Source organism: Passer domesticus, chromosome 2, assembly GCF_036417665.1.
Source record: "Passer domesticus isolate bPasDom1 chromosome 2, bPasDom1.hap1, whole genome shotgun sequence".
Classification (NCBI taxonomy): domain Eukaryota; kingdom Metazoa; phylum Chordata; class Aves; order Passeriformes; family Passeridae; genus Passer; species Passer domesticus.
Window position 1 is genome coordinate 71,769,923 of NC_087475.1, and position 14,896 is coordinate 71,784,818.

At 39.5% G+C, this 14,896-nt stretch overlaps 1 protein-coding gene and 1 long non-coding RNA gene across 4 annotated transcripts in view; one reads left to right on the forward strand and one right to left on the reverse strand.

Annotated features, from left to right (window-relative positions):
- Positions 1-14,896, forward strand: part of SPATA13 (spermatogenesis associated 13) — a 172,158-nt gene that overhangs the window by 61,925 nt on the left and 95,337 nt on the right. The gene's annotated exons all lie outside the window — the stretch shown is intronic.
- LOC135295509 (uncharacterized) lies at positions 775-7,376 on the reverse strand. The gene is made up of 3 exons (XR_010357630.1): positions 7,080-7,376; positions 5,858-5,967; positions 775-893 (listed from the first exon to the last, which is right to left on the reverse strand). It is a non-coding gene; the product is annotated as an uncharacterized LOC135295509 (long non-coding RNA).

Genomic DNA, 14,896 nt, shown 5'->3' on the forward strand with positions numbered 1-14,896 from the left:
GGCTGGAAAGCAGCCCATTTCTTACTTTAGGGGTTCAAAGTCCTACTTTAAAATGCAGAGATCCTCACTTTCTCTGTAGCCTGAATTTTTAAGGAGATATTTCAAAGGGGCACACTCACATTTCTCATTTCTGTTGTCAAATGAAATGTAAAACCAACAGCAGGATGTATACACTTTTTACTTAAATTATTCCTCTGATAGAAAGGATCAGCCCTCATAGTCTAAAAAGTATAGTAAAGGACCTTTGGCTCACTTTAATAATAAAAAATTAAGATTTCGTCAAATACTTGCAAATTAGAGAAATTTGCAGAGCCAATCTTAGAAAAAGACAAAGGTTGTGTGATTTATCTTGCTACCTAAAGATAATGTTATTTTCAGAAATATCTGTATTGAACAAATCCAGAAAAATTATTGATGAGAAAAAAAATTGACAAATGTTTTCCCCTTACTGTTGAATTGTCTGTGGATTTATTATATTTATTCTCAATTTAAAATTTATTTACTTAGTGATTTCTAAAGATAACCTTTCTTCTTATGCTTTGTTACCCAGAAGAATTCATTGCATCAGTGGCTCCCAGACTCTTCTGAGTGAGCCTCCCACCCACAGTCTCATCTTCTTCCCTGCCCCCCTCCATTCCCAGCAGCTCTGGAAGTCTGGGAGATGAAAGAAGGGGGAGGTTTGTACCATAAACCATCTGGCAGCAGTTCTTTTTGCTGTCTTGTGTCACTCTCTGCCCCTTTGCTATTACCTGAAGGGAGTCTGACAGCAGTGCTGGGACCTCTGTGCTTCCCAGCCTCGGGTGCAGGGGGAGGCAGTGCATGGCTCCGGCTCCCTCCTTCGCCCTTCCTGGTCCAGCTTTCACCCGGTGCTCTGTGCTGAGGATCCAGGGTGCCTGTGTATGGAGGGACCGAGGGAATAAGGGCTACATTCTGCTTTAGAGTGGTTTAGGCTACCTACCTCTCCTGCTGCTGCTTTAAGATCACTGTGAACATGCCAGAGCTGAAATGTGGGGAGAACACTGCACATGAATGATTTTTGCCACTCAGGTTTATTTTATTATTTTCCTGAGTTTCTGATCATAACTCTTGAAATCTGGTTTCCTATAAAGCACAGTCTGAAATGCGTTCTCTGCACAAATCCATTATATTTATCAATATAATTTTTTGCACTAATTCCATGGCTGCATATGTAGCTATTTTTGGGACCTTAACATTTGAATTTATTTTGTTTTTGAGTGGTAGGGATGTAATTTCTTCTTTTTTAAAGTTAGCCACTCATTAAAAAATGAGTATAGTGCTTCCTTGCTTCTTGCCTTTGCCTGGCACACCTCCTTGGCTTATAAAGTTTTTATGGTTTGAGGATTGTCTCTTGCCTTCTGTCTGCTTACGAATACCACTGAGCCAAATCTGAACAGAAATTTCTGAGGGCAACCACAGCACAAGTATTAGAGTAGTGGTTACAGCAATTGCTACAAGAGCTGTAGAAGTAGAACGTAAGAAGAAAACACAGTTCTAACCTGTTTGTGTGTAAGTAAAAATTGCTGCATAGCTTTTTGCAGAGTTTGTGTAAACTGAACTCAGGTGTTACATTTCAACTGGACTATGGAGTGAATCAGTTAATAGCTGGGGATGGTACTCAGACTGTATTAATGAATTATGCTGTTTGGTGGTTATATAGGAAAGGATTACCAACCTCATGAATTTTATCCAGTGTGATTGATTGCCTGACAGTTTAATGTGAAGTCCCTGATTAGTCAGCCTCCCAGATGGTTTTTCTCTCCTCTTACATTTCTATTTAGATATCCTTTATCTATTTCTTTTTATATGATTTTTTCCACTTGTATTTTTTTCAGTAAAGAATTCTTTCCTCCTCCCAACTCCTTTTAATTCATTCCAAAGTTGAAGTGACAAATAAAAAATGATAGATTTGAAAACTCTGGTAAGCTGCAAGAGAACTGACAAAACCAAAGTGCACAATGTCTTCCCCCACTGTGAGGATATAAGATATCTTCCTCATTGGAAGATAACTGCTAATAAACTACTATCTGTTTATAAGAAGCACAGAGGTCATAATTCTAAAAACTTTTATGGCATGATATGAGTTTATTTGCCTGGGTAATTCCAGTGAAGTAAATGGAAATATATACACCAGTAAAGTACCTCAGAGTAAACTTACACACAGGCTGTGTCAAGCAGGGAAAAATCACGGGCTTACACATGAGGTCTCAGTTGTGCCAGCCTGTTAGGATGTTCCTCTGTGTGGGTCAGGGGCAGACAAGCCAGCACTTGCTCTGCACCCAGGCAGTGTGCATGGAGCCCCTGGCGGGAAGGAAGGAAAGCCTAATGTAATGGATATGGTCAAAGCATGCCACCTGATTTCATGGCAAGAGACCAAACTCTGCCACTTTGCTGTACTCAAAAAATATACCCTTAGAGACCACTGCTGTATAAAAGGAAGGTGCAAAACCCATGAGATCCATGAAGTTCTGTGTTCACAGATAGGTTAGGTGTTTGTGTCAATTTTCATAACTCTGCCTGTCCTGAGTAGTTGAAATTATGCTCTACTTAGGTACATTTTTCAAATGTGATTTTGTGTTTTTTTTTGGTTTTTTTCCGGAGCTGTTTAAAACTGCCCTGCCATTTGTCCTCATTCCTTCCTGCACATGGGCTTTGTGACACCCAGAAGCCCCAGCTAGTTCCCTGAGTGTAGCTTCCCCTGTTGATTTTTCAGCTCCAATATAGAGAGAAATCAGGCAATTTGGACAGTGTAAAAATTTTAGATACATTTTGTGATGCAAGGTAGTTGGGCTGTGGTGATGATTCTGACCCACTTCTCAGGACAAGAATGGAAAAAATTGTTCTCTTTGCTGAACTACTTATGAACTAATGTCTTTTTACAGAGAATGGACCTTTTCTTGTTCTGTTCCACCTTTCCTGAAAATGTCATATCGAGTCATATTCATTAATGCTTTTTAATAAATACAAAAAAAAATAATTAAATGTTCTTATTACAGGAGTAAGTATACTTGTAGAGCCACAGGTCTTATTAATTACCTTCCTGTAACATGTTAAATCTGTGTCACACACTGAAAAAACACCATTAAGATTAGGGGTTTTATATAAAATAAATGCAAAATAAACCTGTAAGAAAGACACTTGTAGAAGTAGAGCCTAAAATTGCTCATCTGAGTTAACAAAGAAGAAAATTAGATTCTTGAGAGCAGTGAAAGACCTGGCTCAATGTTTTAGCATCTCATTTGCTTAGTGTTTGAAACACATTTATCTTCAATGTCAGTTATGTTTGTTGCCATACAGTCTCAAAAGCCAAATTGATACATGCTTTGGATTGAGCCTGTAGTCCCAGAGGAAGTAGGGTTATTTCCAGGTACTTTGGAGGATCTATAATAACTGCTCTGGCTGCATAAAATCAGGAAGAGTCTGAACATTTTTAATTACTTCTCTGCAGAAAGAATGAGCCATCAGCCTTGTTTTAATCCTCTTCCTGGGTGAATGAGCTTATTGCTCTGTTAAATGGCCAGTACAGGGAGAAACATTGCGAGCGGGCCCTATATTGTCTCAGAGCTATTAATGTGATGAGCTGGAAAACAAGCTCTGACACTAAGAAAGATACTGTTCTGAAGAGATTTGGAGTCCCAGCCCAATCCTAAGGTCTAAGGCAGTTTTTAACGATGTTGGTTGCTTTTATTATTTTGTACTCTCATACTCTAAATGTTCATCACTATTTTATTTTACTTACTTCTTTTCTCAGAGTAATATCAGATCACTTGGATAAAGTGATGAAGAAGGTTTGTTTGTAACACAGTGTGTTGATAGTAGCCTGTCAGCTTTACCATGGTACATTTCCACCCATGCATGTAAAAATAGGCACCAAAAGACTATAATAAATTAAAATTACAGAGAGAACTTCTGAAGGAGCTAGAAAAACTCATATCTCAATGTTGTTTCCTTTTGATATCAACAGGCAGGCATACAGGAGTCTTCATAGTAAAAAGGTTATGGGACTATGGCTGCATGTATATTTAAGAAGGAAATTAAAATAAGGGAGAAATGGATACTACAATTGACAGAATATTTCTAGGAACTGGTAATACAGAGGAAGAGATGGCAATTTTGCACAGTGTATCATAGGATAAAAATAACAATGATTTAAAATAAATTATTTGGTACTAAGAAAAATGTATCAACTATAATTTTGTTCTATTTTATAAAATTGTCAGTGCTTCCTACAGAAAAGATAGAATTTGCATATCTCTTAGTCAGTCTTTGACGTGACTGACATATTTCATATATGTTTTCTTTTTCTTTCATTCTTTCCCTTCATAATCAGTCAGTGGCAAAAACACTGTCATTGCTATTCTTTTAATGGAATTGTCACACACAATACAGTACAGGAACTTTACTTGTTTGAAAGCTCAGAACTTTTAATATATTTTTTTATTTGTAGAAGACAAGCTCTTTAATACCCAGAGTGTTAACACACATCCAGTTCACAAAGCATGAATTTACCAATGCCATACCAATATCATACACATCCCATGCAAGGTTTCTTTCATAGTTCAGACAGTTCTAAAGAACCAAACACATACATTTCAGACTGGAGAATAGTGTTAAATTACTCTATATTTAATCCAGAATGTAAAAGTTCTTTTATAAGGTACTGGAAAAAAACTACAGTGAAATGAGAGGAACATTTTCAAGAACAACATATATTAATATCTACCCCAGGAAAACAATTCCAGATTACCAAATTTGAATGACACCCAATTTTCAAGATCTTAGTCCATCAAAGGATATCAATCACTCTCCCAAAGGCAGCCTTGCCTGAAGAGATTCAGAAGTTTTCAGAAGAAACACTCATTAGTGATGGGATTGGATTCCTCATCAAGGCACTATTTTTCCTCACTTAATTGCTAATGGACACATATAAATCCCATTTGAACCCACTGAAAATCTTTGAAATACTGTGGAAAATAGTTTGGAACATCAAGATTACAAGATGACCCAGTGTTACTAATTCCTAACTGAGACAGTGTAAGTCAGTGAACAAACCAATTAATTTTTTTGTTGTGCTTCCCCTAAAGAAAATGAAATTTGTATCCTGAAGGTCCACCTTCCTTACTTTCCAGAGCATTACTGAAAAGTATTTGCTGTGGGCCTTGTGGGTCTTGCTGCCCCACACAACAGGAGGGTCAAGCACAGAGGATGGGCAGGCTCCCTGGAGGAAAGCTGGCACAAGAGGATCCCTCTGTGAAGCAGCTCCTCAGTCCATCTCAAAATTAAACCTAGACGGTTGAGGATCATTAATAATAGAATTACAAAATTTCTTCCCTTTTCCGTGACAAATTTTGACTTTTCTTACAATTGGTATGTTAGAATTACATTTCTCATGAGTTTGAGGAGCAGGAGAAAATCTGTGTGTAAGTTTCCCACAGGGAATGCTAAGCAGTGCTGCAGACAAAATAATGTGTTTAAATTGACTCACAAATTGGAAAAATATGTCCTCCATCACTGAAAAGAGCTCAAAATTTGCTAAGGTATCTTCTATCCACCTTGGACTGTTTCCTTACTAAATGTTGCAGATATTACAAGTGGTCCACTGGCAGTTTAATTACTGGTATATACTATGGCAGGTCAGGAAACACAATATTTATAAAGACAATTGCTAAAAAGGTACATGGTCCACTTCAGCTTTTCAGTATTGCTAGGGCTGGTGAGGAGATACTGGGAAACTGGTATCTTAGTGCAGAAAAAGGTAGATCAACCAACAGGTTTTGTTTCCCAGGGTGTGAAAAATGAATAAAATTTTTGTTTACCCAAGTAAAATTGATAAACTCACCTGCACCTCCACAGTTGCTTTTGCAGGAACTCTGGAAAGTTTTAATGGAAAAGGGCTAACATAGCTGCAGGATCAAGAGATGAATGTCTATCGGCTCTTTCTGCAGATAACTGAAAACACATGCCCAAGATGAGACACTTGTATTGAGTATTGTTATTATAGCTTGATTAAATGGAAAAGTAAAATAATGGCCATCAACATACATTGGATGTACACCATAGGGAAACTTCACATTCTACATTCCTGCCTCTTTCAAGTTAATAATCCATAAATGTGAGATAGTAACTTTCACCAGGAAGTGAACTCAGTTATAATCTTAGGATATAGTTAAGATTTTTTACTGAGTAAATTTCCATGGGGAAAAAAAAGATACAGAAAATATTAAAAAATATGAGAAAATAAGATTTTGGAAAGCAAAATACATGAAATAAAATTAATTTTAATGTAGTTAGATAATTTAATCTGTTTTAATGACTCAAAAAATCAGAAGGGTTTCTTTAATTTAGAAAAAGGGATGAAAGGCCATTTGAGGACTTGAAGGTGATGATACTTTCTCACATACTATTATACTTGTGAGCAACTTCCTCATAGTTACAGATGGGGCACTAAAATATGATTATGGTACAGATGAGAGTATCTTTCTGCATGTTATAACAACAGTGCAGGAAAATACAAGTATCTCACTTCCACTCAAAAAGTGCCAGACTATCTGAACTCTGGGAGTATTGTTTTGAGCCTTGCTTTTCACTCATGTATGATGAAAGCTTCATCCAGCAGCAAGCTACAGTTTAATCATTAATTGTGTGCATTTTAATAATTCTAATTTTTAAAATTTGCATATATGGATAGTAATCAACAACAGAAAAACATCAAGAGTGTAAATGGTGCTTTAAAATGTGTTGCGGAAGAATATTCAGCAATTAAGCTGTGCTTCTTTATGCAGTCATATTTGGAGGGATGAGACAAACCCTCAGAGCCCTGCCTGTTGCTAATAGACACCCTGGTGGAGTACTTTGCTCTCAAAGCCCAGAACTTCTGTTTTTTTTCTAAGTGCTTTTATGCCATTAAAGTTCTTGCTCTTGACAGTTCTTGAGTGAACATAATCCAAGACACACCACACTTTCTGGCAGCCTCTTTTAACAGGCATTCCAATGCATTTTTCATACTTCATCTTTCATGCAGCCTTAGTAATCTTCTCTCAAAGAGAAAGGATACTGCTCACCTATGGCATTTCTAAGTTTACAGTTCTTTGTTTAAGTTCTCATTTTTTTAGACTGACAGTCAATTTCTAAGGAGATAATTGAGTTCTAGTTATGCAAGCTTTGTGTCACTTTTTAGGAGGTTTGATTGGGTTTTTTTGGGAATTTTGCAGTTACACAACTTTTTTGATATTTTTAGGAGCTTTGGTTTCACTTTTGTGGGAATTTTGGAAGCTATCTGCCAGTTCTGCTTTGTAGTTAAAATGATATAGTAGTGTTACAAAAGGTACCCTAATGATGTGTTTGAAAACTACATGGTGTCAGTCGGTTCTGTTTGCAAAATAGTCAACATAAGATTCCATAAGGAATCAGCCTTGAAAGTGATATCATAAAGATTTACCTGGTGTCAGCTGAGCTTTAGTTTATTGTTGTACTGGATGAGGCAGTACTCAGATGTGTAGCATTTGTGTGCTGTTCTCACAGCACCACTACCATAAAGGAATTTAAATGTACAGATTCTATACAGTGCAGAATCTTTGGACTTTGTGCAGTTGTCAAGAGAACTTTGAGCTACCAAAACCTGTCACTGTCAGACGAAAGAAATTGGCTCTTCCCTGCCGGAGTCGGCTGTCACTTGCCTCTGCCCCAGCACGGGAAAAGGTGGTTCTGGGCAGGCCACGCTCTCGAAGAAGGAGTCTGGACTCTTGCTTTTGGTCTTCAGTTGAGTTTATTGTTCCTTATCTACAAAGTTTTTCTGTCTGTCCAGCCGAGGTCTGATCAGCAAGACAGCCAAGGGCACTCTCTCCCGCCCACGGGGCGGTTGTCTCTTTTATAGTGAAAACTACGTATTAGATATTTACCTTTAATTTCCAATACTTTCTGCCCTTGTTGGCAAGTGTACCTTCACCATGAACCAATCCACACATGCCAACATCATCCTGAACATGGATGCCAAGGAGAAGAAAGAAGAAGGACAGGGCACGCCCAAATTCCTCCATCTTGGGACTCCTGACCCCCATGTACAGAATTTCAAACCCCCCTGTACAACATACAAAACCCCCCTGTACAGTGCTCCAAAGTTTTTTCCTTCACCCTGTGATTCCTACTACTGTGCTACTTAAACTTTTGTGGCCTGTAATTCTTCATATCAGGTTGGCAATTTGCTCCATGAATTAAGATCAAATTTCCAGGTGTCTTTGGCTTCCTGCCAGGGTCTCCGAGCCCCTGCCAGGGCTTTGAGACATCCAGGGCATCCAGAGAGATGCTCTGGGTTCCGACACTTCCCGCCTTTCTGGCTGCTCATTTCTGCTCCAGGGCTGTCCAGCCACTGAGCTAGCACAAGTGTCTTTGGCCTTACATTGGAGTGGACTGATGAAACACTCCAGGTAAAATTATACTGTCCAAAAAGCTATTTGGGAACAGCTCTGGTGAACTGCGTGAATTAAATTGAATAATCTTCTTTTACTCAGCCTATTAAGTGCAGTAGAAAAAAATAATTTCTACAGGAACTCTTTCGACTCTGATAATTGAATCTTGACATTACAGAAGGGCTAATACAGAAGCACAGCCACTGGCCCCTCTTACAGCTCTGTGCAGCAGGGATGGGAGGGAGGGAACATGGGGAACCATCTCCTGACTACATACCCCTGCAAACACTGTTCATGGACACAGAGACACTCACAATGCTGACACCTGCAGATGGTACCAGTGTGCTCCATGAACAAGTGCTTGCCACACTGGTTGAACAAGGGTAACTTCCCTTACATTTATTCAAGTGCTGTTAAGCTGCACAGGAGGAAGAAGGAGCCAGGCTTTGGCTTTCCTCCCTCACAGCATAATCACTGGGAGTCCTGCAGCAATCCTGGGAGGTGTGGTGAGCCTGCTGCCTTCCACCCTGCAGGGGCACAGGAGGCGATATGCCAGTGGGGCTGGTTCTGGCAGGGCAGGGATGGGACTTGTTTCACGCACGCTCCCTCAAACACATCTCTTACGGTGGCCTAACGTACTCCTCCAGGGGTTTTGCCAAGACTAGTTTCTTCCTATAGACCTGTGGTTCAGGGAATAGGCAATAAGTATAATTAAAACTGCTTCTACTTATTTCCTGAGAACTGAGCCTCTCTAGCTTCCAGCTGTGTTCCCCACTAGAAGATGTGCCAGCTGAAATTGCAAATGTCTTCCCTACAGCTGAAAAGGTTGAAGAAATCTTTGTGCCTCAGTATTGTCTTTCTGCTCCTTAGGAACCTGAGAGTTTTTCAGGGCTGCCAGACTTACTAAGGTAAGCCTTATGGTATCCCAGCACATGCATCACCATAAACTGAATTCCTCAGAGTTTTGTTTGGGTGAGCATGTGTTTGCCCTGTAAAGCTGCCTGCTCCCTCACTCTTTTAAGGAAAGCTTCCACTGGCTTTGGGTGAAGTGTTCTTCTGCTTGGTCATGGGCTAGACCCATGTCCCAGGCAATTCTTGCAGGGCATCATCCTATCAACAGCCATGGCTTTGTGGTGTGGGACAGGACAATAGCCCTTCCCATCATAGCCACATGAGGAGGCATGAGGACCCAGCTCTGAGCCCTCAGTGTCCCTTTCTTCCTTCATAGCTGTGTGTCTTGGCAAAGCAAGGCTTTGACAGGTCTATCATATCCACTGAGTTCAGAGGGAGTGTCTTTCTTCATGTTCGATATGATTTCTTCCCAGCATGTTTGTAACTTGCTGCTGCTGTGAATTTCAGAAACCTTACTTTACTCCCCTGGAAAAAATAATAAAAACAATCAGTCTCTATTAACATGCAGCAATTCAACATCCTGACTTTTATGAGCTCACTGTAGGAGTTTAATTAATTAAGGATGATTCTGCATTCTTCACAAGGAAGATTGGCTTTTTTGTTTTCTTTGTCATAAATAGTCTCATATGTTGGAACATTTTGGAAAATGCCAAGGAAATATGCTTCCCTCCCACTTTGAGAATATTCTCCCTCAGCATTTTTGTGTCTTGTTTTTATTATCTTGCCCTCCAGTAAAAACCCTAAGATAGGCATGATTTTCAAGGAGAAGGCTTCTGTACAAACAGCCTTCAGTGCATGTTAGCAGATTTAACAAAAGATTGAAGACAAGATTAATAGAAAATACGAAAATAAAAAGCTAAATCGATCCTGCCAATATTCTCAGGTCCAAATTTTTGTTTTCCTCACAAAAAGAATATCTGCAAAAGTGGTGCACTTCAGTTTTCAAAATTATTTCAATGTAAAATAAAATATTCTATTTGATATAAAACATTTCTGCTTATAGGATTAAATTGTAAAAAGAGGAAGTGACAATGGGAATCATGTGTCACAGCTGAGATCAGCTCTATAGGAGTAAGAGCAGGAAATAACCTCTGGTGACAGGAGAGAAAGAACAGGATAATGTAGCAAGAATCCAGATTCCAAGATTGCAGATTTGGGCCCTCTGATCCTGTTAGCACTGTAGCAGAGCAGGAGCAAGGACTGTGGTGATTCTTTATAGAGCCCAAACAGCCTTTTCAGATCCATCCTGACAAGCAAAGCTTCTACTCTTCCTGCTCGTGTAGCATAGAGAAACTCTCCAGCCAAACCCAGAGAAGCTGCAGAGCCCTGTTGGGTGGCATTTTTCATCTACTGCCTTGTTTGTGTCATGTGTAACTCTTGCATGCAGTGCCTGGTTAATCTAGCATTTGAGGGTAAGTGCTAGGCAGTGAAGTGCACAGTACTAGTGCTTTTCAAGAAAAGTAGAAAAAAGAAGGACTGCTAAAAACTGGAAGCACAATTTCAATTTCTTTAATAGTCACAACTTCATCCGTATTTGTGGGTGTAGAGAAATCAGAGAAATAAGAAGCACCATGTACTAGTGTAACAAGCCCACCTCCACTGTGTCTCTCCCTATTCTCCCAGCAGAGAATGCTACTTGGAGGAATGCAAGGTTGGCACAGAAGGCTCTTGGAGGAATGCAAGAAACATCTACTGTGTGCAAGGAGCGTGCCTCATGAGCACAGCAGAGTGTGTCTCAGCAAGGCAAACGAGCATGCCCTGAGCACCATGCTGGCAGCAGGGCTTTACCAGCACCTGTGTGAGCACATTTTCAGCTGGCTTAGACATGTCTGAGCAGCTCTATAGGCAGTGCAACTGCACAGTTACCAGTGCTAAGCTGAGGCATGCAGTCCCTTCATTTTACAGGCATGAAATTTCCTTCCAGTAGGAAATCCTGATGCCAAAGCCTCTGCATGTACCTGAGACCTGGGGCAGAAAGAATGCCAGCGTGAAGGAGCATGTCTTGGCAGTCCAGTAGCTGCAGCATTTACCTCAGGAAGGGGTTTGGGGTTCCCTTCTCTACCCTCAAGATTAGTTGTGGTTTTATACTTCAAGCATCCAAAGTAAGTCACAGCCCATCTCAAGTGAGAGAAGCAAGCTTCTGGCATCAGGCAATGAGACACCCTCAGGCCTGCTCCTTACATCCCACAGCTCCTGAGGTCCTGGAACAGCAGCCCAGCTGCATTAGGAGGATCCTCCTACCTCTCCCTTCTGCAACCTTGTAGTAATGAGGATTGTGCAGGAGATAAAAGATATGAATGTGAATTCTACTTGGCCAAGGGATGCAATTAGCTGTCTTAAACAATTAAGGTGAGAATGGGTTCAGGAGACAGGTTACTTGGTCTAACAGATGAATATCAGTGGGAGGCAGAAGACCACTTGCTTCCATTACTGACTTTATGCCAAACCCACCAGTTATTGGGCAGATTGTAGACCCATAAACTCATTAATCCGTGAGAGAGATGAGATGAGATGATGAGATGAGATGAGATGAGATGAGATGAGATGAGATGAGATGAGATGAGATGAGACACCCCAAATAACTTCTTGGTATATAAATTAATTAAATTGTCTGGCAGACAAGTCTGAGAAATTGAAGTGGTGGAAAGGACTACTTTAATCTGGAAAATGTGTGAGACTTTCCCTTTCAGCAACAGTGGGCCAATGGATTAGGCCTACAGGTAAATCCCACATTTCCATTTCTGGAGAATCCAGCAGCCACAGATGGGCCACCATTGGCATCTGGAAAACTTTTAGATTGAGCAGAAATCTTAGTGTGGAAATGTTAAAGAAGATGCAGAAACTTCTTTAATTTTTTTTCTTTGCCTTACATACTTAAATTTTGCTTACATCCTATTTTAGACATCAAAATGGGCCTTGTTTTGTATTTGCCTAGTCTCAGCTTTGAGACATTGATTCTTATGATTCCACTGCTAAATTAAAGGCTCCCCTAGTTCTTATGTAACTCCTTTCTGATAAACTAAGTAATTTGATCCCTTTAAGTCACTTACTGCAGGGCATTTTTCCAATGCTTTTGAGGCTTCTTTTTTTGTGGCTTTTCCAATTCAGTACAATTTTAATCCTAAGTCTTCTCAGGACATTTGTAAATTATTTTGATGTTAATTAAAAATGCAACAATACCCCAGTGCACCCCTGGGGCAACTTGTTATTCTGTGACTGACAAGGCACTAGTCTGAATCCAGAATGTTTTCCTATTAAACATACGTAAAGTCTTTTTGTCCCCATACTTCAGTACATATGAGCAAACCAGAAGCAAAATAACAGTCTGAAAAAGTCTCCCTTACTTCACAGGGAGGATCTGACGCCAGAAGACACAGCTCCATATGGAGTTCAAATGCATAGTGGTTTTTCAGGTGTTGCCTGGAAGCTGTTTTTAAATGTATTTTTGGGAGGCACTTTTGAGTATGGCAAATTCGTACAGTTAGTCAAAATGATACATATGCCCATAGGATTAAAGCTGTGTAGAAATTAGCATTTTATATGTTGTTGCTTGTTCTTGGTAAAACCAAATTACTTTTCGCAGTCTTTTTTATTTAAAATGAAAAATGACATCACCATGGCATTACATAGATATCTGTTCAATCTAGTGACCCATGTATTTACAGGCAAATGTCTGCATTTGGATAAAAACTGAAAGCATAGTACAAAGCCTTACAACAGAGACAAGATCTCTTCTGAAAGATGCTGACTATGTCCTGGCATTCCAGCTGCAAAACTTCAAAGCCAAATTGCTGGTTCTCACCCTTTTGCATTTAGGAAATGTACAGATTTCTTTTACTCTCTTCACTACCTCTTGGTATTTTCTCCCACTGAAACTATTACACATAGTGGTCAAGTCCTTCAGTCTTTCTCACTATCTAAACACTGCTGATATTTTTATCATTCCCTCTTGGTCTTTGTGCTTCAAGATGATACACTGGGGCTTAGCAAAGTCTTGAGATATATTGCTATAGAGCTGGAGGTGGCCAGTAAACTACAACACAAATTTCCCTACCCCTGGGGTGATGGGAGAGGCTTTGGGAGAGTATAGCTTCTGAAAAAATCCCCTCCAGGAGATTGGACTTGCAGGCTGACTTGCTGATTGTGAGTGCATATTGTCAATGAAAGGGAACTTCACTGGTTCTGCTTATGCTTCCCACCTGCCAGCAGCACCTCTGTCTTGTTCTGCTGAGCTTTAATTCGCTGGAAGTGTGACTTACATTGTGTACGTGTAATCTATGTAACTTCCATGCTGATAAATGCCAGAGATAAGGAAGTGCCTTCTCTGCAGCCTGCACATGAAGTGCTGCAGCACTGCCTGCTATGACACTTCCCTAATGCCACTACAGCATGGTTTCATCACAACAGATTGTTTTTTGCATATTATCCTGAAATCAGATAAAAGCCACACATGTCCATATCCGTGTTAAATCCTGCTTTGTTGTCTCCCTGTTAAACCATAACTATGGTTTTGCCAGGTAAGGAGAACGCATACTGGAATCTCTAACTTGTTTGGGTTTAGTATGCTGTGAGACCTGATTTAGGTTTGTACCTCTTAGGGTCTCACTAAATTAAGGCACTTTAAACTGGCAGTGTTTATGTGCTGAAAATATAAACCAGACACTTTTAGATGGAAGAGTTATTGACTGGTATAAATTATGCTAGGCTGATCTCAGCACTCCATTCTGTGTTCATATAGGTCTTCCCTAGACATAGCCATATTTCATTTGCCCACACACCTGACTACACATAGTGTGACCTTTATTTACATTATTTACAACTAGCCCCACAAATGATAAATTCTGGCTTTATTATCAGATATTCATCCGAGCAGTGAGCATCTAAAAGTCAGCTCTTCAAGACAGCAGCCATCTGGAACAAGAAAAATTCATTTCCAAGACGTAGTAACAAAGCAACCTCCATACATCCTCTCTGGAGTGCTGGCTCACAGCCAAAAATAACTTTTTTATGTAATATATTGTGAAATATTTGTGGTTCTGTAGTGGTGTTCTCTTTTACTATTTTTCTCCTGGTTAGCAATCTCCTTGGTTGATGAGGATTTAGCCCACCTTTGTAGAACATGAATTAAATGCAGTAAAAGGCTTGTTTTGGTTCCTTATCCACTACTGTTTGTCTTTTTAAAAAATGAGTCTACTAGTGATCAATATTGGCTGATTTTCTGTCTGAAACAAATGTACGGAGTTGAGTGATTAAAATAGTAAATTAATCTACTGTTCAGAACTATCTGAAGAAGTAGAACTACATTCAAGATTAATTTTGTTCAGTATTTCTCTTGATACATTTGCTTTTCTTTTTTCTGTAGAGACTTGAAATACTAGCACCAAATTGTCTGAAGCATTTATCTCTTGCCAATAAGACTATTGGTTCAGACCTAGTAAAACATGTTCAAGCTTTTCCAACACAAGCACTATGTACTTTATGAAGTCTAAATTAACTTCTTTATGAAATCAGCACTGGTTATATAACCACTGTACAGTTTCATTAAATATGGATTATTATCA